The 27,319-nt window shown below is 45.3% G+C and overlaps 1 protein-coding gene across 2 annotated transcripts in view; it reads left to right on the top strand.

Annotated features, from left to right (window-relative positions):
- HPCAL1 (hippocalcin like 1) overlaps positions 1 to 27,319 on the top strand; it is an 80,130-nt gene that overhangs the window by 307 nt on the left and 52,504 nt on the right. Inside the window, exon 1 of one of the 2 annotated variants that reach the window (XM_051778397.1) lies at positions 14,875 to 15,144. The exons of the other annotated variant lie outside the window; for it this stretch is intronic. The gene's annotated coding sequence lies outside the window, so the exon portion shown is untranslated. Of the gene's footprint in view, positions 1 to 14,874; positions 15,145 to 27,319 lie in introns of those variants that run through there. 2 annotated transcript variants of the gene reach the window in all.

Raw genomic sequence — 27,319 nt, 5'->3', positions numbered from 1 at the left:
TCTCCCAATAGCCCTATTTTGCCAAATCACCCTGGCTCTGAAAGTCAAAACGGCTTCTGTCCTTCCTGGTGACCTGTAATCACAGCTAGACATCCAGCAGATACAGAGAAGACAAATACTGTTTGGTGCAGTTGTGAGCAAAGACTATGCAAAAATATGTGTGAGACTTGGGAAAAGCAGTTACCTTCAGGTCTTTAAGATATTCATTGTGATCTGAGTAACACATTAGTCTTGATGATTTTCACTTTTTTTTTTTCTCCAGATAGAGAGAATGCTTCACAGTATTTGTAAAGTGTATTTTGAGATTGTGCTGATTATAGCCATTACTGCTATGGTGTGTCTTCTCTGGCTGACATTTAGTGGATTTACTGAGGCCCTAAAAACCCAACAAATGCCATGAGAAAGGGAGAAGAGTTAGCATAAATTGTTGTTTCCGATGTTGCTGTGGCACAGCAATGAAAGAAAGGGTGTTCATTTTTCTTTTTTTTTTAATTTTATTTTAAAGACCATGTTGGTGTATTTACCTATTCTGTTATAATGAAACAAAGCAAGCAAATGAGGTGTTTGTCCTTATCAACCAGTCTCCAGACAGAGTCCAGCAGGAGAAATGATCCAAGGAGAGATGAGAGATGAGATGTGGTGTGGAACAGACTCAGTAGCAAGTCCTGGGTCAGCTGGTTGGTGGCACTAGGCATGACTGGAGCAGCGTGGACACACTTCTTCATCACTGACAAAAATAGGTGAAAAGTGTGTTCTAGGTATGAAGAAGAATGGGAAATTCTGCTGTCACTTATGAAATTTCTGGTTTACCTCTGTGGGCATCATGGGACAGCCCTCTGGGATCTTAGTCCCACTTCTGATCACAGTATGGTCAACTTCAAAATTAGATGAGATTGTCTGTGGCCTCATTCCACTGAGTTTTGAAACTCTAGGATGGAGAAACCAACGCTTCCTTGGGCAACTTTTCCTCTGCTTGACTGTCTACCCTCACAATGGAAATGTCTTCCATAATTCCCTTGCTGCATCTCTGAACACTGTCCCTTGTTCTTTTCTGGTGTCTATTGGTGAAGAGTCAGGCTTTGTCCTCTCTGTAACTCACCATTCTATTAGTCAGGGGGCAGCATTACTGATTCCCTCAAAAACAGCAAATGAAGAAACCAGAACTGAGCCAACACTTTCATAGTAGCCTCTGGGTGCCTGAAAGGCCACGTGAATTTCAATTTGTGAATAATTTCTGCTACAAAAGCAGAAGGAATTGAGAAAAGCCAACAGCTTGGCATTAGATTGACAAGGGATGATGGGAGAGAAAAGAGTTAAACAACCTGGAAGCTGGACTGAAACACTGCTGTTATTTTGACCCATCTGTAATTTGTTGCTGATGTTTTAGCTCCACAAAAACAGAGGGGAAAGCTATGAGCAGTACTTTCTCAGCTCCAGAGGAGACCAGAGCACAGCTTGCTGGAGACTTCACAGGTGCTTTGCTCCAAAATTGGTGAGGTGTCACTGGGCTTAGACAAGAGGGCTTCCACTTTCTCCCATCATCTCCTCTGCAGTGTTAGCCAGTAGAGCTACATTTTTAAACACTGAAAATGTGGGAAACTGCAGCTGTGAATCCTCTGATAAATCACAGAAAACCAGGGCTAGAAAGATTCACAACGGCTCATTTAATTTTTTCTCCAGCCTCAAGGCAGGTTTTACCACTTTATCATCTCTAACCTGTCTGATCTGTTTTGACAGAAATTTCAATCCCCCTAACTGCTACCCTTACCTGCAGGACTTTTTTCTCCCATTCATACTCTGACTTTCACTTGCTTTAATTTAAGCTCATTGCTCCTGTTTACTGTGGACATCCCCATCCATTTATGACAACATTTTACATAGATGGAGGATTATGTTTCTCTTCAGGCTGTACATATTTAGGCTAAACCCCAATTCAGTCAGCCTCTGCTCTCAGGATGTTTTCCACCCCTGCTTGGCAGCTAGGCTCCCTGCAAGCTCCACTCCTTGAGCCACAGCACATTACTCTGGCTAGTGTGGAAGGGTAATTTCCCATTGTATGGACCCTGTTCCTCCTATATCCAGACTAAAAACATCTATCTTCTCCACAACAACACGACATTGTAGATTCATGTTCACTCTGCAATCCACAACCACCCTCTCAGCTCTTTTTTTGGCAGAGCTGCTGCAGCTGAACCCAGTCTGTTTGCACAGCTGATTGTTCCTGCCTACCTCACACGTGTCTCTACTGAACCACATCCTTTTCCCAGGCCTTTTCCCCAGCTTGTCATCATTGCTTTGAATTATCATCCTGCCCTGGTCCAGCCTGCAGCTCCCACTCCCACTTGCTTTGCCTTGTCTGTAAGCTAATAGGCATACACTCTATTTCTCCATCACCTGCACTCTCACCAGATGCTCTTCTCTTCAATTTACCCTAATATTTCTGGACACAAGAGAAATATGTGATCCTTTACTTGCCACCCACTTAAGAGCTCTTGTTCCCCTTGCAGCAAGAACCCTCCCAGCAGGCTGGATGCATTTTCAACTGATACAGTAATGATTGCTTCCTCTCTCCAATTGCTTCCTTTCATGTCAAACAGCTCCTGCACTCGCAAATGAAGGAGAGGATATCTGCTTATAACACATACTTCCTTTCACACACATTTTAAGTCCAGGGAATGGCAATTGCATATAGGAGAGCCTTTTGCTTTGAAGGATGCCAATGCTCTTAATAAATGAAGTCTGTAGAAAATCATAGCTCACTCTTATAAAAAGAGCACTTGTTTGATAGCACGCTATGGTTGTACCCAGTAACTTCATATTGGTAATGAATGATTCCATAACAGGGAGCTTGTGCAAACATAAGCTGATACAAGACAGGTCCCTCTGCCATTTCACATGTGCTTTTGGGCAGCAGAAATGTCTGGAAGTGCCTGGTCCCATGCCACTGAGAGTCACACTGAAACGGGATATTGGACATTAAAACAGCTCCTCTGAAGTAGTGATAATTTCCCTATTGGTCTGTGAGTAACCTGCCACTTGTGACTTGCATAAAACTGAATTCTCAGGTGATCTGTTATTGTTACTAAAAAAAGGTAATGAACTTCTGCCTCTCCATGGGTATGTTCTTTCACCAGAAAGACACAAATAGAGGCAGAGTTTGTGTGGGGGAGTCCTGTGCTGAGCGTTGTGGAGCCCACTGAGATGCCAAGGGCACTAGGGTTGCCTGATGTTTTCCATAAACCAGTCACACAACACTGGCTCCTCTAATACTCAATTAAAACATGCCCAGAATACAGCCTGACTACATGTGTTAATAGGTAAACTATAAAAATCTCACACCTCCCTATCTGAGAGTGGCAAGTTAAATGGGCAGTCCCAAGGATTCAACATCTTACTGGACACAGTAATGACTGGCTTAAAACTTGGAAAAATGGAATAAAACTTCTCTGTTTGCTTGCTGGTGACTCAGGGCTCAGGGTAAATGTTTTCAAACCTGCTATGAAAAATATGGACTAGAAATATAACTGATTAGGAAAATGAAGGTCTCTCTCTGCAACCAACACATGAATTCCAGCATCTGGAGCTTTGAAAAAAGCCTGCATGTGATAAGGTCTGCAAACAAACTGGAATTTTATCGAACCAGTGGTAACACAGTAGACATGGCAGTGGAGGCAGGGTGAGAGGAAAGCACGTTAAACTAGCATTATAACAAAACATTTCAGAAAATATCACTCTCTATTTACAACTGGGGCATGAATGCTAACCTGAAACAATTTTACTTCTTTCCTTTATGCTTTCTCTACTAAGAGGTGCTATTTTAGATTTCTACTCACTTCATCAAATTATCTGCACGGGCTGCTTTCTCTCCCTGGGCTGAATCCACCCTGAGAGGAGCTCTTTAGAAGACTATGCAGTTCTGTGGAGTCTGAATTTGATCCACTATGCTCAATTGTCCTACTAATGCATCTGTCTTGGGTCCAAGTGTTCTCCTGATTTGACCTATAATTATCCTAAAACTAGATTTTTCTAAATTTCATTCCCTTGTAGCTTTTTATAGTTCTGTGAATTAATTATTCAGAGCCGTGGAAGTTCTCAGCAGTGCTTTTCCACAGCTTTTATGGACACGGATGCATTTCGCTCATGTAGGGCAGAGCGTGCACTAGAACTCCAGACGGGGACAAGGGAAAGACTTTGTCTAAATGTTAAACACGCTGAGTTCAGCGTGTCCTCCTCTGACACCATCTTGAATCTTTTGAGACATAGACAATTTCTGAGACTAATAGTGTCTTTATTCCCTCCCTGGCATTCATAGGCTTTAAAGTCTCCCTTTACAGGTTGATGCCACCTGCAACATTGCGGAGCAGTTGGGGCTGCTGTGAGCACAGGGACCAGTGTGGCTGCAGAGCTGAGCACTGCCAAAAACACCCCCACGTTTTGGCTGGAGTGGGGGTGAAGCACAGAAAGTGTGCAGTGGGGAGACTGAAAAGGACAGACTTCTAGCCTGGAATCAGAAGCTGAGGAGAAGTCAGCAACCTCATTTTGTTGCTGAGAGCAAGTGGATGTGCATTTGGGAATGGCTGGGCTCTGTGGGACATGTGAGAGGGGTGTCTCTCTGGGATGTAGGTTGGGGAAGATGTGTTCAAATAAAGCTGTAAGGCTTTGTTTGAATTTCACTTGAGTTGGAAGTTAGGAGGCATATGTGGAGGGCATGGAGGCACCAAAACACAGACCTGTGAGGCTGCTGCTGGCACAGCTCCTCTGGCTTCCTCAGCTGGAGCCTGAGCAGTCTCCAGAGCAGGTGTGTGGGGAGAAGCACTCACATTGGGGTGTCACTCCTGCCCTCACTATGCTCAGCCCATCTGCCCAGGGAGTCACAGCCCCTTCTTTCTCTGAACCCTTTCCCGTGGAGGCTGCCTTTCACATACTGGGGATTTTCCTTCACCACAAAGGAGGAAAAGGTCTGTGCTGCAGCCACCAGGGTCTGAGCAGGACCCCCGTTCCCCTGTGTTTGGCTCTGCAGAGTCAATACAGCAGCAGAAAATGAGATTGAGCCTCTTCTGCCTCCCACATCCTCCTTTGGGTAAGTGCAGAGTGTGTACTTTAATTAGTGATGATACATGAGGGAGACAGGAGATGAAGCAACATTCAAATTAAGTATCTGCAGAGCTGGTGAGAAGGTAAATATGAGCTCCCAGACTTCAGGGGTTTTTTTCAGTCCCTTCTTCTGCAGCAACAGTTTGAGATTTAATTTAAAAAGCAAAGAAATCATTGTTGCAGGTGTGGGTTTTGTTTTTTTTTTTTTTTTTTTTTTTTTTTTCACAAAACCCACATTTGAGGTCCACTTTCACAGGCCTCTGAGCTTTATGACACTGCAAAGCCCAGGGTGGGTTAGTTGGGCTCCCATTACAGCTGGGGCCAGGTCCTTCCCAAGCATGGTATTTTGTCAGACAAAGGGCTTTTGCTTCCTAGCTGAAAACCCACGGAGAGAGTGGTGGACTGATGCCTGCATGACCCTCCTGCAGTGGATCACCCACAATAGAAACTACAACAGGTTTGGAATCTTTCCTCAAGAGCAGAGGCTTAAGTGACCTGCTAGCCAGCCTCTCTCCCATCATGTTGCACTGTTGGGGGACTGTGGGGGCACCTCTGCCCCCACCCCTGCATACATTTCTGCTCCCATGATCTGGAATCAAAGCTTGCAGCCATGTACTTTGTACCACTGCCCATCCTGGGACATCTGAACAACTCATACTTCACAATGAGCATCCTCCTTCCTGCTGGCATGGACAGGGTCTTCAGACTGAAAGTGGGTAGGATGCTGCACACAAATACTACATGTGTCAGAAGGATAAGTGAAGGTTTATTGAAGAATAAATTAACCTTATATTTAAAATTTGCTGTTTCTTAAGTGCTTAACTTCCTCTATGCCCTATATGACAGATTTTTGGTTTGCTTTTGTAAATAATACTGTATTTAATTATTGGACAAAGCATGCTTCATAGCAAAATATGTTTTTTAAAGCATTTTGAACTGATAAATAACATGTATTCACACCCCCTTTGCTATGATTCCACTTTAATAATGATTTTGGTGTTTCAGTATGAGTCAGGCAACAACAGAGGAATTGCTGAAAAATTTTTGCTAAAAACCTCTCTGAAAAACCAGTTATGAGTCAGAGGAAACACAGCTGAATTTTACTGGTTCAGCTCTGGCTTGGGTGAGTCTGTAATTTTAGAAACCAAATTCCACATCTGGAATTGTCTACAGTTTGGCTATTAATAGGATGTCTGTGTTTTTATTTCAATGCCACCACCAGGAGATAGGACCTGCCTTGGGGAAGGCATGGCTGCCAGTGGCCACTGCTGCCTGGTAGATAGAGCCCCACTACAGGAGATTCCCTGCAGAGATGACTCAAAAGAAACAGCCTTTTTTCCAGTGGAAAAATGCATTGCTGATATGAAAGAAAAACATAATGAGGAGGAGCCAGGAGATAAAGACATTGGAAGATCCCAAATGCTCCAGAGTCCCTACTTTTGCTTTCTATGCCTGCTACTGTAACTTGTTTACCTACCTTTTTGTTACCAAAAATTAAATTCTATGTGCCAATAAAGGGTGGTTGCTCCTGACAGAAACCCAAAGCAAAGCAGCAGTTGTGTCACTTTGGGGAGTTCATGTGTGCAAGGGCAGAAACATGCTCTTCGCATGGTTGAAGCCAACCTGTACATTAATTATTAAGTGCTGAAAACTCTTATATAAAAGGTGACCCAATCCAGTGTTTTTTAGGAATTCATCTGGTTTAGGGAATCATCGTGTGCCCTTTATTATTTCTCAGTCTCTGTCACTGTGAAGGGATGTCTCTAAAGTCTCTGTCAGGTACAATAAATGTTGTTCAGATACCCTCAGCTTGAAGTAAATAACTCAGTTTCTCTTACTCGCCTGGATATCATTTTGTATAGAACAGGATACTTGGTATCATGATAATACGAAGAATCTGGTGGTATTTGCATGGGAATCTGAGCTCAGAGGAGCTGCTGTGGCTTCACTAAGCTGTGCCTTTGGATGCTGTCAGGCAGAAGAGCTGGGCGCAGCCACACCGGCGGGTGCTTCCAGCACCAGGTACCTTGCCAGAACACCCACGGGATGCTGATGAGAACACAGTGTCACATGTTGTCCAGGATCCTGCTAGTGGGCTCTTTTATTGGACTACTGTCTGTTTGGAGGGAAAAATCCTCTGTTTGAAGCAAAATGCCTCATGGTTTGTGTTGTGATTAAAGGTGATCCAACATCCATGAAAACTGTGAGTCTTTTTAGTTGCAGAGTTGCTGCCCCTCTCTCCGTTGATTTTATAAAAAAATGCATGTTTTGATAGTGCTGTAGGAAAGATAGCACAGGACGCTTAGCAAAGCTAGAAAGTAGCCTGCCCACGGAATAAGTTGTGCCATTTCAGCTGATGGGAAATACACATGGATTTTCCAGGCCAGTGAGTGAAATGTAGTTGTCTGAATGCTTGGAATTAAGTGTGGTTTTCACTACTTGAAATCAAAGCTTGAGGCAGGAGAATTGGGACATTCCTGCAACAGCATGGATGATCTGGTGATTATTTAAATGTGTAATCAATATCCCCATTTACTTATTAGTGTGCATCTGTCAAATGCTCAACAATGTGATTACCCTATTTAAGTATTTTCTTCAGGCATAAACCAACATTTTCAAAATTACTAATTTTTTTCTCATTGAAAGTGTTTTTAATTAATACTTTCAGTGTCCTCCCCCGAGATTTGCTTTCTCTTAATTACTAACAGGAGCAATACAAGAGTGCTCCACCACCAGTGCCAAAATTAAACCGACTTTCTCCAAATTGCACTGAATGATCCGCATGGCTGTGCCTTCAGGTACTGAGAGGGAGACCTTGATCCCGCAAGAAATGCTGCTTTATGAGGCCCTCTGTTTTCACAGAAGCACAGAATGGTTTGGATTTGAAGGGACCTTTAAAAGTCACGTAGTCAAACCCCCTGCAATGAGCAGGGACATCTTCAACTAGATCAGGTTGCTCAGAGCCCCATTCAACCTGATCTTGAAAGTTTCCAGGGATGGGGCATCCACCACCTCTCTGAGAAACCTGTTCCAGTGTCTCACCACCCTCACTATAAAACATTTCTTCCTTATATCTAGTCTGGATATGCCCTCTTTTACTTTAAAATCATTACCCCGTGTCCTATCACAACAGGCTCTGCTAAAAAGTCTGTCCCCATCTTTCTATAAGTTCACTTTAAGTATGGAAATGAATTTCAGTATTAAGTATTTCAGGGTGGATTTATGCAGATGGGAGCAGCATGAAGACATGGATGTCCCAGCAGGAAGGTTTGAGCCCTGGATGAGAAGTGCAAACATGATGCAAGGACCATTAACCCCAGTGTGCTGGGGCAGTGGCATCCTGATGCCCCTGTGTGGAATCCCCTGGCTTTTGCAGGGCTCTGGAAGGCATTCCAGAGCATGCAGGCTAGAGGAGCACTACATTAGCATCTTGTTGGCTCCAACATCCCAGAAAGCATTGTCAAGTTTCTTTCTTTTCCTCTTTTGTTTAGCCATATGAAAAAAAAGCAGTCTCAGCAAAACTGAAAGTTGCTGTGGAGAAATACCAGGTTTAGTGTATTATTTTTCATTACCCTGATTGAACAAAAATACTTTGTTTTGTTTTGCCTTTTAAAGCTTTTGTAATACCAAGCTCAAACATTGATTTTCATTTAGACACACCAGTATGTTTTCATACTTAATTTCTGACTTTTCCATTCTCCTGTCGTGGTTCAGAATAGCAACAAGTAACAGCATTGATATTTTCTGCTCCATAGAAACACTTGAGTTTTCTTACTCTATTCCAGCTCTCTCAGCATAAATTTGCCATGTTGGACCACAAAACCAGAGTTCACTCTGTTAGATCTCATAGACATGACAGTTTTTCAATGGCTACTTTACTCTGTAGGACTTCATCCATTTCAAGAGCTCCCCATTATTTTCTGCTCAGACAAATTAAACATGTCATTTTCTGTTTTGAAATTGCTGAGGCTGCCAGCATGAGGAAATAGCCTGAGTGGGAATGCCAAGCCCAGGTGGGAGTGCCACAGGATCACTGGCAGACACAAGGCCCTGCTGCTCTACCCTGAAGGTGGGTATCCTTGTGTGGAGACGCTGCGGGAGAACAGGATTGTTGGTAAATGCAAATGGAAATAAGCATGTGTAGGCTATGGAGTGTAGGAAATTCCATTTTTTTTTTTTGTTACTAGATACAGCTAAAATGTCCCTGGCACCAAACTTTGTTTGATAATAAATCCCAGCAAACACTGTGGCAAATCTCAGAGTGAAAAACTGCAGTAAAGCACCATAGAGAGAAATGAGGCTTTTAAATTTTCCCTATTTGGCAAGATTTTTCCCTTTTTGTGTAGGAAACTTTCATATAAAAATCTTATCTAAACCATCTAACTTTAGCATCTGATACAGCAACTGCAGCCTGGGAGGTCCTTTTTAAATTTCCATGTAATAAACTGGTACTCAACAGTAAATGAAATGAAAATGTGCCAGTTTAATTCATAAATTCTTCAACTCTGTCAAACCTAATTTTTTTTAATATTTCCACCCTCAGTCTTTCTATTACAGGAGAGAAAAACCACGCAGCCAATTTTCCTTTATGTTACTCTAATTGTTGCTCTCTTTGACTTTGAAAAGAACACCAAGTGTTCTCATATATGTAAATATGCCTGATGGCTTTGACTGTTCATATGCTAAGGCCCCCTAGGCACTGGGGTGTCCCTGGGGCAACCTTAATAAAAATGTAGGTAGAAAGTGCATTTTTTATTTGTCCAGCTGTGCAGGCTCACATCTGCTATTCTCAGGCTTGCTGCCAATCATCACAGCTCTTACCATTTATTTTTCCTCTCAGGGGAAGAAAGCACCCAAGACAATCTCCTGGTAAGAGAAAGAAGAGCAATCATGCAAAGATGGATTATTGACACAATTTTTGTTACTTTTTTTTTAATCTATCTGATGTTACTGGCACAGTAGCAGGCATAGCAAGTAGGTCGGAGATGAAAAAGCATGCAAAAAATTACATTATTATTGTGTTGTAGCTAAATTCTCTGAGCACTCATTTGCCCTTGCTCCACATTATATTATTCAAACTAGACAAAGATACTTCAGAGGTAACTAGCAGATTTTCCCCCTCTCATTTCTCCCCATCCTACAAGGTCATTTAAAACAGGCCAGGGAAGTACACTAGAAAATACTGCAGGGAACAATCCTGCTTTGGCAGGAAAATGCATTGTAAAAACTTACCTGCTCTTTTCCACTTCCAGTCTCTGTGATCCAGATGACTGGCAAAGCTACTTGGTACATTTGTTTTGGTACTACATTACATACTAGGTCTGTCTGTTCAGGCCATGCTGCTTGCCCACACTGCAGGCAAGAGCCATGTGTGTAGCTGGCATTTCCCAAGTTATGTGTCTGCCTGTTAAGTGCAACTTGGAAATGCAAAGGAGCACAAAGAGGGGTTAAACTGATGCAGGCAAAGATTCAAGGCCCAGCAACTGGTAGCAAAAAATAGGAGGCTTTATAGATGAGCATCCAGAGGCTTATTACTGGAATACAAAATTTATCAAAGAAAATAGAAACAATTTTCCCTCTTATTTCCCCAAGCACCTGCCAACCAGTTTTATCACAGGTAAATAACACTGGCTCATTTCTCCATTACTGTTCTCATTCGAATTGCTCTAAAGTGGTTCCTGACACTTGAAGGATTTCCAAAAGCAAGATTAAAAGAGGATTTAAAAAGTATAATTACATTGTCTTTCAAAAAATTGCTTTCTTCTGTCAAATGTACATTGTGAGGAAGCTCAGTGGTGGAGGGAGTGACAGGGGTGTTCTTCCAACTCCTCCTTCAAGGTTGTTCTGCAAATGGCCCAGCCAGGCCAGAGCTCTTTTCCAGGTTAAACTGCTGACCAGCAGCTTCCCCTGGGGAAGTGTGTGCCTTCCACCTCCAGGATGACAGTGTGACCAGGATGACCATGTCCCCAGCTCAAAGCCAGAAGACATGCTTTTGCTGTCACTGGTTGCAGTGGAGGCAAGTCCTGGCTCTTCTGGGAGAGGCAGATCGGAACCTGTCTGACCCACACAGTCTTTCTGCCAGACTCCCAGTCTGAACACATCTGGAGCAATTGGCTGCCATCAAGGACACCACCAGCATTTCCATCTCAACAATCATGACAGACATCAGAAGACCAACAGGGAAAAATTGGGCTGAATCCTTAATCCTTGCCAGCAGTATCTTCCTTTGCTTTTTGGTGCTGGGCTGCCCAGGTCAAGTTGATAAGCTTCTCAAAAAAGGTAAATATTGCTTTAATCTCTTCCTCAAGTTAATCATGGCAAACCACAGGAAGGTAGATAATAATTCAAGATTAGCAATAGCCTTATGAAGCTTACCTTATTATGGAAGAAATTTTAAAACTAGCAGCATGCCACATACCTCAAACACTTTAGTTTCTGTCTAATCCCTTGATGATTAAACCTCAGACAGCCAAAGGAATTTCACACATTATCTTCAAATTCAGCATAGTTGGAATGATGCAGATGAATCTAATTTAATCCATCTTTGTTTCTCACTCCTGACTCTGGAAACACAATGAAAGGCACAAAGAAAAATCAAACAAAAGGTGAGATGCCAGAGCAGCTACGGATTTAAGTTTGTGAAAGTCCACACTAGGTCATCATGGGATTATTACAGATGGACTTAACAAACACGTCATCAAAAGAAGAACTTCAAAAAAGCCAGACACACCCAGAGGGACCAGTTTTGCAAATGCCTTCATAGAATCATAGAATCATTTAGGTTGGAAAAGACCTCTAAGATCATTGAATCAAACAATTAACTTAACAGTGCCAAGTCCACCACTAATTCATGTCCCTAAGTGCCACATTTACATGTCTTTTAATACCTCCAGGGACAGTGACTCCACCATTTCCCACGGCAGCCTGTTCCAATGCTTGACAAAGCTTTTTTTGAAGAAATTTTTCCTAATATCCAATCTAAACCTTCCCTAGCACAACTCGAAGCCATTTCCTCTTGCCCACTTGTTACCTGCGCGAAGAGACTGAGCCCCACCTAGCTACAACGTCCTTTCAGGTAGTTGTAGAAAGCAAAAAGGTCCCCTGCAAGCCTCCTTTTCTCCAGGCTAAACAACATCACCTCCTTCAACTGCTCCTCATAAGCCATATTTTCCAGATTGTTTCCCAGTTCCATTGCCCTTCTGGGAGGGGAGCAGCAGTCCTTACAAACTCATTGCAGGAATGAATCTGCAGCTTCTGTTCATCTCAGATTTTTTGTGAGCAGTTGACAACTTTCTAAAGCCGTTCTTCCTCATTTCCCAAGGGATTTCTGTAACTCAAGAATTGTTTGTTATCAAGCATTAGGACTCTAAATCATCTGAAATCTTGGTGGCATTTCTCTGGTTGGCTACCTGGATTGCACCATCCTGTATGTAGTTGCAGCTGGAAGGGTGCAATTCTCGACAAAAGAAGTTGGGTATAAATGATAGCAACACTTCATTTGGTTCTTGTTGTGTGTTCCAAATAATTCTGAATCCAGAATTATTTTCAGTATTTATTCAATTTCTTATGGGACAATACACAGAATACTAGAGGGATCAAAGAATGCAGCAGCCATGGGTACTTCTCAGGGAAGTAGCCACTGACATAAAATGTCCCTGACTCTCCCAAAATAGGCAGCTCCTGACGGACATGTTTGAGTGCTATGCTGAGCAGGGTGCAGAGCAGCACAAAGACACCCGCCAGAGGATCACCCCAAGCCAAGCAGGGCACTCGCAGCTGCCAATCCCCATCAAACCAGGGCATCCTGGAGAGGAGCCATTGCAGCCTCAGAAATGGCTGCAGGTCTCATCTCACAGCCTGCCCATCACAGGACGTGGGGCAGCACCATGCAGAGGAAAACCTGCAGCTGTTAGGGCTATGGAGTGACAACCGTGTCAAAAATGAAAGTGGGGTTGAGTGCCATAAACTGTTTTCTCTCATCAGATGTCAGCCCTGAGGGTTGTAAACCTTGGAGGAGGCCTCAAATAGGTACTTGCTCTGTTGCCACATATTCCTGGGCAGAGTAGTGTATGCCACTGCCCTCCCTGGCAGAGCAGCAGGAGAGGTGTGGCAGGAGCCACAGCCCCATCCTTGCATCCAGCCATGCTTACGTTTGCAAAATGCTTGCACAGGGAAGGGTTCGCCCGGAAATCAAGGGGATTACTCACATGTAATCATGTCGTGCGAGGAAAACTCAACTTCAAGCAGGTGAAGTTGGCAGCAATGGTGGTTGCATAGAGTTTCCCATTATAAATTTCTGGTCAAGTTGCTTCTAGTTTTAACTGTTCAGGTTCTTTATTTCCCAAGGTTGTTCTTTGCCTTGGGCTAATGCTTCTATTATTTTCTTTTTAAGGTGGCAAAACTGTTCACCTATTTTTGAAAGGTCTTGGAGAAAGTGGCTATTGTTGAGAAACATTTTAATCTCTGTATCCAGTTTCAATGTATTCAAGCTTTGGAGTACATGTATTCAAGGTTTGGGTGTTTTTTTTTTTCTTTTTTTATTTAGTTTTGGTTTGTTTTTTTGTTTGTTGTTTTGGGTTTGTTTGCTTTGGGGGGGTTTGTGTGGTTTTTTTTTTCCCTGTCCATATGAAAATCTGTTCGAGTTAGTTTAGAGATAAGCTTTGAAAAACTGCTGCTTTGGTGGTGGTGGACTTTTTCTGTTTATTCACCCCTACCGCCACACTCCCTTGCTTCCCAAGTTTTGTCACTAAAATCTTTTAGTATCTTTTTCCTGGTGTGTCCTTGATTTCAGCTCTATTCAGTTCTTATCTCACGACAGCACTGAATGTGCTATAAGGGGAGGCAGAGTGAAAGCTACCGATAAGGCACAGTGGCAACTACATTGAATTCTCCATATATTTTTCACTTCAAAATGTTCTGGGCAGAAGCTGGGGGATGGGGAGGAATACCCTAAGAGGAAGATTCACTTCTTTATGCTGCAGGCCAAATTTCTGAGCAATGCTTACAATTACCTCCCTCAGGAAGCAGATTAACATCAATCCCTAAATACCCTCCATTTTGTGGTGGGGTATGCGGAGAGGCTCTGCAAGTTCACGTCTTGCACAGAACGGTGAGCGAACGGTGAGAACCTGTCTCCAGCCAGTGGGACGGCACCCGTCCACAAACTCAGCCGACGGCACCTGTACCGCGACTTTCGGCGGAGGATGGGGGCACTGTGGGTGGCAGGGGTCTTGTCCCACCGCCCTGCTGAGAGGGAAGCGCGGGGTGGAGGTGCCGGGAGGCGGCTGCGCTCGCTTCCAGCGGCCGCTCCAAGCGATCCCCGCTGCCGCCGTCCCCCCTTCCACCCCGCGCACCCGGCACTGGGCACCCCCAGCCGCGCCGGGGCTGCGCGCAGAGCCCGGGGCGAGCTGGTGCCGCGGAAGGGTGTTCTGCCCCCGCGTTTCCTTCTTTGTTTTGGGGTAAAAAAAAACAAAAAGAAAAAAACCACCGCAAGATCAAAAATCGGAACTTTTCTGCCCCTTTGCCCATGCCCACCGTGCCGGGCGGGGCGGGCGCAGCCCCCGCGGGCGCGCAGCCCCGCGGAGCCGCCTCTGCGCGCTGCCCCCGCCAGCCCTGCACTTCCTGCCCGCGGCGGCGGCGGCGGCCCGGGGGGGGCCGGGCAGGGCGATACCAAGTGTCCGGGCGCGGTGGGAGCGGCGGCGGCGGCGGCCCCTGCGCGGGGCTCGGCGCTGCGAACGCCGCGGGGCGGCCGCGGAGCGGCGGCGGGGAGCGCTCCGCCCCCCCGCCGCGCCCGCTGCCCCGCCGGGGAAGTTGCGCTCCGTCCCTCGCTTTCCCCGGTCCCTCGGCGACGGCTCCTTCCTCCCCCTCCCTCCCCTCCAATGCGCCTCCCGCTCATTTCCTCTTTTCCTCCCCGCTCGCCGCCGCTCCGCAGGCGCGCGGCTCGCCCGGGCGCCGCCGCGGAGTTGTAGCTCCCAGGAAGCCGCCGCGCCCTCGCGCAGCCGCCGCCGCCGCCGCTCCCAGGCCGTCGCGGGACCCCGCTCCCACAGCCGGGTAAGGAGCCGGGGCTGCCCCGGCGCCGCCCGCGGAGCCGCGCGGAAACTTCGGCAGGGCTGCGGGAGATCCGCGCACCCCCTCCTGCCGCGGGGACTGTCGGAGAGCGGAGCTGGAGGGAGGGGGGACCTTCCTCGCTTTTTGGGGGGTATTTTTGGGGAGCGAGGGTTGGAAATGTCCCGTCTGGATTGCGGGCGCGGGGCGCTTCGCGCATCTCTTGCAGCCCCGCGGGGCGAGGAGCGGGGCGGGTGCTCCCTTCGCCGCCAGGGGATGCGGAGCGGATCCGAGTGCCCTTTTCGCGTCCGGGAGATGTGGAGCAGATCCCCTCGCTCTGCCGCCGCGGGGCTGTGGTGTCAGCGCTCGCCTCGCCCCGAGCAGAGGGGACTGCCGGCGTTCCCCCTGCCCTCAGAAAACCCCAAACATATGTGTGTATCTGTGTGTCTTCCTGTATTTGTTTGTGCATGTATGGATATCTCTGCATATGTGTGTGCATATACACATGCAGCCCGCGTGTGTGTTCGGGTGTGTGTGAACCTCCCTTATGGCGAGGGGCGTTTCGCAGCTCTGCTTTATGGTGGTTAATGGTTTACCCGGAGAAGTTCCCGCCGCATGAATGTTGCAGGGACCTTTGAGTCAACTCCTACAGACCCAGACTTCCTATTGCCACCTTCCTAAACTGCCTCTAAAAAATGCTGACGTTTGCCTCTGGTCAGTTGGATTTTTCGGCTGTCTGCCTCCCCGGGAGATATATGAGGCTGTGCTGGAGGCAGGATGGCTGCCGCCAAGGTCACCCCTGTCCCCTGAACCCGGGGCAAGGGGGGACACCCTGCTCCTGGGAGGTTGTGGCAGCAAAGGCATCTGCCAGCCGGGGTTTGCATCAGGCTGCTGGGGGACCTGCTGGAGCACAGGGCTCCAGCATGCAGTAGCTGCTGGAGTACAGGGAATTGCAAGAAATAGGAAATAAAACAAGGCAAGTGTGTTTACACGTAAGTTTCCATGCAAATAAGTTTCTGCTTAGTTTGGAAAAAGGTCATGTAGTGCATCATCGGGAATGAAAGGTTTGCTGAGAAAAACAGCTCGGTGTTCAGTAGGTTTGTGTCTCCTGTTCACAGATGGGTGATTTATACCTTTGTGACAAAATCCTGAGCTTTTTCACGGGAATACTTGTAGGCAGGCACTGGAGCTGAGTGTTGTCCTGTAATTCCATTTACAAGTGAAAGTCTGCTTGGAAGATCAGATTTTCTCTGTGGGAGGAAGAAAGGAGGAAACAATTGCTCCCTCCCCAAAATATTCCACGTTTTTCCCAATGGGAGCCATTTGTCATGGCTTCAGATTCAAAAGCTCTTCTTGCCTGAGATGAAATTTGAGCAAAGACTGGGGGGCTATTGCAGCAGCCGCTGATATCACTGGCATGATATGCTGTCCTGCATGGGGTCCACCAGCATCATTGAGTACTGGCTAGAGAGCAGAGCCAGGGGGAGCCTGTGCAGGGCACTGCCTGTTCCAGGGCCGAATATCTACCTCAGTAGATAAGGTCTGCTAATTCCTCAGCTCTTTTCAGGTGCTTGGATTGGGAACCCTTTGATTCAGGCAACAGGATCTTGCAACTATGTGTGTTTGATTTCATCTAGTTTGGTGGGGCTCAGATAAGAACTCACATTATCTCCTCACATGTCCCTTAGTTTAGGTGTGGAGATGCCGGACAGCCAGCAGGACAAGCATCACCTCATCCTGACACCTATTTTCTGCTTTTCTTTGTTTCTTGCCTTATATTTAGGGTTTCTGTGTAGAGTTGGAAGTATAGGAAACTGGGAGGGAAAAAAGCGTGTGCCGCTACAGAGTGGCTGTCTCAACGCTGGCAGCAGCTCTGCTGAGGAGTCAGCTCTGCTAGCAGAAAAAGTGCTTTTGTTGGCATAGCTTAGTCCGTTCAGGGAATTGCAACGGTGAGAAGAGTTCTGCCAGCTGCTGGAGTGGGGTTTGCTCTTGCTGCTGGCTGCTTGCACCGGCAGGAACTTGTGCAGACAAACCTCTTGAGTTCTCAGATGAGTCTGTCACTGTGTTGGTGCAGGCGGTGCTTTGCCAGTTGTGTGTCGCAGCTGGCACTGTGGTGCCCCCATTCTACCACCCCAGCTCATGGGCATGGCAGTAACATGGGCCAGTTGTTGGGAGCTGGGGATAGAGATTAATCTGTAGCCTAAGCAACATTAAAGTTGGATTATGACTCCACAAAAAAAAAAGGGGAAAAAAAAAAAGCATGTGATCTGGGTTTAGAAATCGTTGCAATTAAAAATACTCATGCAACATGATTTTATTTTTTTTTACAAACAAGACAACATTCTTTTGAGTGTTGATCGCTTTGACATGGATGAGACAAGAATGCTGGTAGACTAAGGGGGCAATGTGAATTAAAATTTTTTATCATTGGGTTTTTCTCTTGCTTTTGGTGGTGTGAAACTGTGAGCAATAAGGTTGCACTGTATGCTTGTGCAAGATGCACTGATACTCATGGGAAGAGGATCTCACACTTTTCCGAAGAACTGGTGGTATTTCCTTCAAGCGTGACTTTTAGGTCAGATTCAGGAACAAATGTAATATGTTTACCAGTTAATGGAAGAAAAACAGACCTTTTTTTTTTGATGTGTTTTTCTTCATGTTCCTGGGACATTTTCCATAATGTCTGTATGTTGGATCAGTTTCTTTGCTCATTGACTGTATTAGAAAATTGTTTATGTCCAAATTCTGCATGTTCATTGAGCTTAACTCAGACCGAAGTTAATTTTTTTTTTGGCAAGGGGTTTATCTTAGATTGTGTTAAGTGTATTATTGTGTTGTGTGGGATCCTACCCATGGATAGTAGAAGAATTTGCTCTTGCAAAATTTTTGGACTTTAGTATCAGAAAATGTTTTGAGTCAATGCCTGAAATTTCCATTGTTCCAATAATCCTCTACCATCCTGAGAGTATAAAGAATGCAAACAATTATCTTCACTTCATCAGCCTTTTGCTGTATAAAAGCTTTCACAAGTCAGTTGTGTTTTGCTAATCTGCAAATTAACCCATTGATTTCTGCATTTCTCGACTTCCCCAGATAAATATCCTCTGTCTATTGTCATGCTCTGATAGCAAAGTAAATGTGAATCCATGAACGATGCAGACAAATACTCCATGAGGAGCTTCTTACTTAACCTCTCAGTCTTTCAGTGGATAGGGGAGAACCTTTAGCTGAACCTTCTGGAAATGTGACCTTTCTGGAAGTTTGGTGTTATGTTGCTTAATGACTAAGACCTGCAGGGTCGATTGCAGGACGAATTATGCATTCTCCTGCTCTGATTGTACTGGAATTAGTAGGCAGGAGCTGGGGGGGGGGTGGGGAGCAGATCAGTCTTGTAATGTAAGAAACACTATGGTTCTTCTGGATTGCACTGCTTCAAATATACCTTTATTAATATTAAAAAATGCTGCTTATCATTTGCACAGTGGGTTTGTAGATACCTGTCTGTAACCAGTGTGAAAGACATGGCAATGGTGCTTTTGCTGTTTCAGCGTTTCTTGTTCCATAGGTGTGTATCTTTTTAAAATCAAAGAAAGCAGCAAGTAGTTTAAGGAATTCTCCTCGATGATCTATGTTAGTCAAGATATTTGGAAACTCATGCCAGCAGCATTCTGTTCAAAAGATGCCAGCTACAACCTGGCCAGCTTCTTTCTTCTCTTGCACGCAGCATATTCCCCAGTGATCAAGCTGCCTGTCTGAAGTGGCACAATGTACTTGAAATCTGGCTGGGGAGAAAAAACAGCAAGAAAACTTAGACACAACTGTGGTTACATACAGTTCATGCATCAGCCTTTGAGACTTTGTGCCAATGTTTTTGGTGACTTCTTCAAATGTGTTTAACCTTATTTTCTTTTTCTGCCCTCTGTTTTCAAAGGAAAGCAGGCTGCCTAAATGGGAAAGGGTAAATGCTGGATAAATGTACATTTGACAGCTGGGGGAAAAAAGGATGCTTGCTAGTATTTCAGTTACTGTTATCTTAATGTATTCAGGGAGGTGTTTGAGCTGATGATATCCCTTTAAATATCCGCTTGGATTGGAAAACACTGGATTTGGGTGACAGGGACACTTGGAGACTTGAAAGGCAGAAGGCATGCCTTGCACCTACAGAGATGTTTGCTGAAAACCAGGCGTCCTGAGATCCTGACAGGTTTGCCAAGAGCAACAGCTAAACTTGGGCAGCTGGTTTAGCGATTAAATTATGTTTTTGTTTTGGACAATGGGTTTATCGTAATGAATTAACCGGTGGACTTGTCAGAGTGGCAAAGGGGTTTGTTTTTGATTTCCCAACCATGCAGCACACCAGGATCGGAAACTTCTGGGCAATGGAAGTGCAAGAGCATTTCACACTGAGTGCCTTGGGGAATGGGACCATGTATGCTTGTGTGTCCTTTAGTGTGCAAGCCCCAGTTTCTTGTAATCTCTTGAAAATACCAATGTGATAGATGGTATAGCTTGGGCACAGGGTAAGGAAATACATGCTGCTTGTGCTAGGAAATTGGCACGTGGCTCGTTTTAGAATAGTCAGGGGCGGTGGTGGGAGGAGGGAGGAAAAGAAATGCCTTCAGGGGGCTGGGAGCCAGCGTGTGGGTGTGCTGCAAGTCTTCCTCACCAGCCTTCCATGCCGTGCTTCTCATTCACCTCTGCTCCGCACAGAATAGCCTGTCTCTGCAGAAGGAAGCTTTTCCTTGTTTGGAGGTAGCAGGAATTTTTTTCATGTTTCTTTTCTTCTTTCTAAAGGGCATTGTGCACAGGATGGTCTATTCTTGGCAGCTTGCCCACCATGTAAAGGGAGAAAGCTCGCCGATTTTGGTCACGATGCAGATAGCCACTGTCAAAGCCAGTTAGCATTTGCAGGGCATCCTTTCCATTTTCTCTTTAATGAAGCTTTTTTTTTAGTAGGTAAATTTTGTTTCTCCAAACATATCACTTTCTCTTTCTTAAAACTTACCTGGAGAGAAACAGATTTTCCTCTGAAGAGCAGTTTGGTGCTTGTTGCTGAGAGCTGCTTATGCGTGAGAGGAGAGTGGGAGTTACAAGGGAGGACATTGTGGATGCATAACCTTTAGCACCAACTTCAATTATGAAATGTGTGTTCGAAAGAAAAAAGCAAGTGTACTTTGCAGTACTCAGGAAAGGGCCTAAGAACAACATCTGTTCAGTAGAAGGCGCTTGAAAGCCCTGTATCCCCTTCACCAGAGCTGAAGGGAAGGCAGCAGCTTGAAACTTAGGCTTGGCACCATGGGCCTGGCAGGAGCTGCCTGGCAGGTGGGTATTGCAGGCAGCTGCCTGTTGTCATCCTCTGCAGAGTGATCAAAGCACCGTCCTGGAACAAGCCAGGGTTTCTGCTCTTCCTTCTGGTTTCCAATTCAAGTTTCTTCTTCAACCATCAGTACACCTGTGTCTTGAGTCACCTCTCTCATCTCCTCTCCCTGGTGTCCACCCTCCTAAAGCTCTTGTACCGAGAGAGCTGGAGTTGCTGTACAGAGGAGGGGGGAGAAAAAAGCAGGCTCAGCATAAAAGGCCCTCTGTGGTTAGACACCATGACTTTTGCCAGGCTGAGTTTTATTGCTCTCGAGCTCAAGCATGTCAGCTTTGCTTCAGAGAGATTCTGGGGGGCTTTCCGGAAAGTGGGTACTCCTGTGTAAAGGAGGCACTTTAATAAAATAAAACAGGGGTTGGAAATGCAGACATTTGACAGTCATGGAATCATATTTGTCTCTGAAAGCCAGAACCATTTAAGTGGGAATGAGCATATGCCTGTGTCCAGCCTCTCTTGTGGCTTTGTGCAATGAAGCCTGGATGGTTGCATCTGGTGGATGGTGGCAAACCAAGCCTGTCCCTGGTGTAAGCAACCTGATTCCCCCAAAGCCTATGGCAAGTGTTTTCCTTTGGCTTAGGTTTGATGTGGAGCAAACTGACTGAAATCAGTTGTGGGAGACCTTTTCAATTCAGTTGGTTCCCTTCCGCATCAGCTGGTGGTGGTTCGCTGCATCCTCAGTGATGGCTGAGGCCCCTTCTCTGTCGGGACAAGGGTTTGGTCACATGTGCCTGCCCTCCCTGGGGAGCACAGTGTGAGCCTGGGGATGCTGTGCCCCTCTGTGCCAGGCTCATCTGAGGAGCAGCAACTCTGCCAGGACCAGTTAGGATTTCCTCCAGGGTTGTCAGAAGATGTATCAAAAGATAAATTTTTTTAATGGAAATTAGATTTCATTCCAGCTGAGAATAATTGAAGCTTGGTAATGGTCTGAAAGCAAATGAGATTCAGCTCTGTAGACTGCAGCCACAACTTTCTGTTCTGCTCGTGTCACGCTACTTAAAATGGCATTCATTCCTAAATCTGGCCCTAAAGCGCTGTTACAAAGAGCTGTGTTTTTCTCAGGAGATAGACAAAGTGAGGGAAGATCACCATTTTTAATTCATCCTCTAGCCTCCTCTCCCATCTCCTTAAGAATTCCCTTAATCTGCAGGCTGACTTGCCTAGCCAGGCTTGTCCCCATGGGAAACCTCCTGTCTTTCATCACCCCTGCTAGAGGCTGTTGGCAGGCTGTTCACGAGGTGTGTGCTGCAGCTTTCCAGAAGTCCTGTCCCTTAAGTGAGGCAAGCTGTTCTGAACTGATAGCACCAGAAACAGCTGAATTTACTGAGTGCTCATTTTTATGGGTGTAATTCAGAAGCCAGAGTTTGGAAGTGAAGGTGCACTTGCTGGCCATTTCCAGAGCTCTGACTTGTTACAGGACACATTCAAGGATGATCTTCCTCAGAAGTTCACTGAACCATTGTCTTCTGAGCACCAGGGCCTTGACAGCCAGGTGTTGGCTAGTCCCGTTTGTGTTGGGACATTTTGAATTAGTTGCATCTTGGTCCCAACCTTTGTTTTCAGATGTTTGATGCCTGTTGCTGGTGCTGAGGTCTTGTCTGCATCATTAGTGGGTTTGATGGCTTTTTACACTTTGTAGGGAGGCATGTTTCTAACAAAAATGCTCTACATTGCTTGCTCAGTTTCAGGAAAACATTGCAAAAACATTTTGGGGTAAAGTTTTGATATTCTTGAGCTGTATGCGTGCAAAAGGCCGGACTGACTACTGCATGGCTGCCCGGGGACTTGTAGCAAGGATGCCTTCTGGTGGAGCAGTCCTTAGACGGAAAGATGAACTGTCTTTGGCTTTTAAGTATCATGAGGGGTATAATGTTGTGCCTTCTGCTTTCCATGTCTGTGATTGTGTGACATCCCCATGCCAGGTTCTGCCTCTCTGGCTGCAGCCTGTGGCTGTTGTGACGTGCGGTTTGCAAGATACCAATGTGCCACTGATTGTCTCCTCTCCTCCCTCGGCTCACCCTCTTGTCCACATCAAGCCGTGGAAATGCCAGGCTCTTGCTTCCCAATATCAGCCTCCATTTAAACCCGTTTCTTAATTGTTAGTCAGAAGTGGGTGGAAGGAGAGAGAACAATGCCTAACTGGAGCAGTAACAGTGACAAGGCGTAGACTTCGCGGTGGTCACCCATCAGTCTTCTCCAGGTGCTTGGCTTCACATGGGTTGTGGCTCCCACCAACTACAAAGAGTGGGTGTCTTCCAGCGTTGTCACCCAATGTCCCTGTGGCTCCTGAGGAGGGGTTTGCCCAGCTGTGTTCCAGACAGCCCTGCTGCTAGCTGAACCCATCTGCACATCCCCTGGTTGTGCTGGGACAGCCTGTGCCAAGGTAAGCTGCGGGCTGCAGGAGGGCTGCCTGTGAGGAAGCAGCAGCCTGTCCTGGTGGAGCAGGAAAGACCTATCAGCTTGGAAAAATCTCTGTCACCTGAGCTTTATATTTTACAGCCTTGGAAGCTATGATTGATGTGTGCAGGAAGTTTTGCACTTAACATTGCTTTTCCTGCTCTCTGGAGGTTAAGAAGACACCGGTGCATCTGTTTTTTGCTTTGCTTTCAAGGTGATTTTCCCCTTATAATTATAAAGATGACAATGTGTAGATTTTTTTAAATGTATAAGTGATCTGCCCAGGAGCACTAGTTTGTGATAAACTTAATTTAAATGCATCTGCATGTTCTGTAGCTGGAGTGTGGTTTTATGTAGCATAAAAGCCTCAATATACAGAGAGGGTTAAGGTTATAGGAGGCACCTTGGCTGTGCCATAACAGCATTTATCACAGTAATTTCGTTTTTGAATTAATTCAGGCTTTATTCAGTCCTTGGAAAGCTTTTGAACTATTTCAACTATTGCTCTGTTATGTCCCTCCACCTGGTAGATTAGCTAATGCAAACAACAGTCTTCTTTAATAAAAGGCAGTTGACACTAGGTCCGACGTAGCTGCTTAGCAAATTTTATTTTAGCAGATACCTCCCTTCCTGTGACCTTCCTCGTTCACTCCATCCCTCCCAAATCTTTATTGTGTAACTTGAATGTAATGTTTAGTTTAGAGCATCCTGTGAAGCAGGGAAATGCAACTGAAAAGGAGGCTAAAAAGGGGAAGAGAGAAACTTCCTGGACAATGACTGTGTAATGCCACAATTTAGTTAATTGTATTGGAAAAAAGTTTTAAGAGGAAATAGAGTAAGTAACTGGCACTGTTCTATCCCCAACTGTGTAACTGTAGGCTGATTGCTTGTGTGGAAGTCAGACCAGGCAGTATGTGGCATTTGTCAGTAGTCTTTTTTGGAAAAAAACCCAGCATCTAAACAAGGCTGCAATTCAGTAAGGGAAGTCAGGAGGGAATGGAAGCCAAAACTGACATATAATGCAGAAATGCAATCTGGAACTTTGGATTGAAGTGAGCAAAACTCCTCCAAAGCCAGGGGAATTGCTTCTGCCTCCACCATGCATCTGTGGCTGTGTAGCCCATGATGTATTTCATGAGAGGCCTTGTTGGCATGCAGGTTTCTCCTTTGCATTGCTTCTTTTGGCTTCTGTTGATTTCCCTCTTGTTTCCCTGAATCTGGCAGGGATGACTGCTTGTTACAATAGCATCAGTCAGAGATAAGATTCTTGTTCTGAAGACTTCAGGCTGTTCTTTTGTCAATGGTTTAACCGCTAAATTACATCTGTGTTCAGTGAATGAACCTTTGGGAATACTCAGAATGGGGTTTTTGAAGGTGTAGAACAACAGTTACTGTAGACCTAACCTACTAAAGTAGATCTTACCTTTTTGGATTGTACTCCAAGTGTTTCTGTGCTGTAAGGAGAGCTCCAACATGGCAGATGTGCAGTGAACATGTACAGGGCAGCATGGAGCATTTTCTAAAAGCCCACAGGAAAAATCAAGGGGATAGATGTGTTCATTTGGTAGGGTTTCTGTGGTTTCTGTGAGCCCAACTCTGACGTCCCACAGCTAAGGTGGGATGTTCCTGCTTGGGCAGGACCATAAGTCACAGCCTTATAGACAGAAACACTGGTTCTGTTACTCACTTGGAGAGTTTACTTTTAAGCACCCAGGTGAATATCTTGTGCTCTCAGGACTTGTTGACTTACGTGATAGACCTGAGTGCCAAGGGAAACTGAAAGAAAACAGGGCAGGGATTATACCTCCATCCCTGCAACACCCAGCAACCCCACTCTTCTTGGGTTTTGGCTGTTTTTTTGTAAATTTTGCTTTTTTGTTTTGTTTTTAATGGTACAATACGGAGTAATTGTTTTAAACTGAAGGAGGGTTAATTTAGATTAGATATAAGGAAGAAGTTTTTTACAGTGAGAGTGGTGAAACACTGGCAGAGGTTGCCCAGAGAGGTGGTAGATGCCCTATCCCTGGAAACATTCAAGGTCAGATTGGACCGGGCTCTGAGCAACCTGATGTAGTTGAAGATATCCCTGCTTATTGCAGAGGTGTTGGACTGTATCACCTTTAAAAGTCCCTTCCAACCCAAACTATATCCATATGATATATATGATAAACTACATGATTCTATATCCACCATTCTTTTTTTCTTCTTCTCTGCTGAGAGCTGGACCTGGCTTTGCATTTAGCACCTCAGTATTACAGGTTAAATTCACCAAGCGGTGTCAGGGTTGATTTGTGAGCAGATGTAAGTACCAGTGTTACTGCAACAGGCTTTAGGTTGCAAAAATTTATGTTGGAATGTTGTCTAAATAAACTGCAGAAGGGAAACCCTGAAGGCAGAGAGCTGGCAGGAGTTGGATAGCTTCTGAAAATGCAGGCTGCTTTACAGCATGTGAAATTAAAGTAGCCTGGGAGCCTGTTCAGTCTGTTCAGTCAATAGGTGCAGGAGATGCTCCAAATAAGCATACACAGCCTCTGAGCAATGTTTTGAACTCCTCCCTGTTGCCATTTCCTGCTACTGTCAGTGCTCGGTGTTTCCTTCATGCTCTGGCATTATTACTATTATTATAATTACTGGGGGTGTTGCAAGCATATTGCTTAGGCAAAATGATAATGGAAGAGGTGGCACTAGAGGTATCGGAGGCAAAGAAAGGAGGGGCAGCAGTTTATGCTGAGGACACAACAAAAATCTCTCTCAGCGGTACCAGCCTCTCAGTGGACGCACAGTCTGAGATGTATTTGCACTGCAACCACAGCAGGACATTTAGAAGAAGACTTGAATTAGCATTTACATTAGCCAGTGTCTAATTCTCTAGTTATAGCACTGTGGAGCTCGGTATGGGGTGGAAAACCTGTCCAGGAGCTTGTGCTGGGCTGCAGTGGCCTCTAGGCTCTCTTGAGTCCCACTGAGTAGGGTGATCCCTGGTGAGGTTGGCAGTGTGCTTGAGTAGTGATTGTCCTTTGATTGCCAGGGTGAACTGACTGATGCCCTTTCTGGAAAGTAAGGGCCTAGAGCCCTCTAGGACTTTCCTTGCATTGTGGGCTGAATTCTGTGTCCAGGTGGGCTCAGAGCATGGTGGCTTATGGGCCTGGTGGGAAAGATGAGAAGGGAGTGAGATGTGAGTGGGAAGAGATTGTGCATTGGAGGAAGGGGTTGGGTGGACACACTCCAGAGCAGGTGGACAGCCAGTCTGAGTGCTGGCATGGCTGCACGTGCTGTCTGGATGCATCCACAGTGTATGTAGAAGTGAACAGCCAAAGTTCAGGTACTGTGGTTGGTGATGAGTCGGCTGGCTAGGGGTGACTGGAGTAAAGTTAGAGTAGAATAGAATAGTTCAGTTGGAAGGGTCCTACAATGAACATTGAGCCCAACTGCAAACCAAGTGACAGGACAATTAGTTTTGTGGCTGTGCGTGGACTGTTGCTACTCACATGTGAAGAGGACTGGAAAATATCCAACAAGCCTTCATCAGTTTGCATTTGCAAGAAAAAGAGAAAAAAAAACCCATCTCATTTTTATAAAATAGCAGAGTCTAGTTGAAAAAGAAATTGCAAATAAGGGAGTGCAAAGACTTCTTATAGTGCTGGGAATATCTCCCCTGCTGCATATGGCATTTGCAGGCAAGTAACACCATCCCCACATGTGGCCAGGTTAATAACAGTATTGATTTGTCTTAATGCAGTTATTAAAGATGAACCTCGGAGGTGTGGGAGGGCCCTATTGGTAATTAGCATCAAGGTTGATCAAGGATAGTATCAACCAAAGGGGGGCAAATGGAGGCTAGAATAGGGCAGGGTGAAATGGTGACCATTAAAGGAAGAAAAGTGCCCAAAACACTTGAGGCTTCTTCATCAAGTAGATAGAAATCTACTTAAAATATAATATCTATGACTCAAAGAAAATGAATGGGGTTAAAAACACCTTGAAAAACAAAAGAAAAATAAAGGCGTCTGCAATGGTTTTGGTGCAAGCCAAGGCAGGTCTGAGGACTGTACAGGACATGGCAGAGCTGCAGTGCATTCAGGGAAGGTAGAGGTGGGTGATGTCTGACCATTGAGAGGGAGTTTTACCCCTACCAGATAGGTCAAAGCATGGTCTGAAAGAAAAATCTGTTAATGAAGCTTTTTTTATAAGGAGGATATTTACAAATTATTATTTGGAGCAGTCTCCTCCTTAAGCTTTTTGCTAGCTGCTCTGAAAATAGTAGATTGATGCACCTCTTCCTGTCCAGCCTCCAAAAGTTTCTGACATCTCTTCCTTTAATTCTGCTTTGTAATTGAATTTCTCTCATAAGTTGCTTCTGCTAATTCAATTATACTGACCTTTTAATTGGCAGTGAATTTAAATACTGCA

The sequence above is a fragment of the Manacus candei genome, unplaced genomic scaffold, assembly GCF_025592945.1.
Source record: "Manacus candei isolate 608988 ecotype Guabito, Panama unplaced genomic scaffold, ASM2559294v1 h1tg000011l, whole genome shotgun sequence".
NCBI classification, from domain to species: Eukaryota; Metazoa; Chordata; class Aves; order Passeriformes; family Pipridae; genus Manacus; species Manacus candei.
Note: the sequence above shows the minus strand (reverse complement) of the source record. Positions and strands in the feature narration are given on the sequence as shown.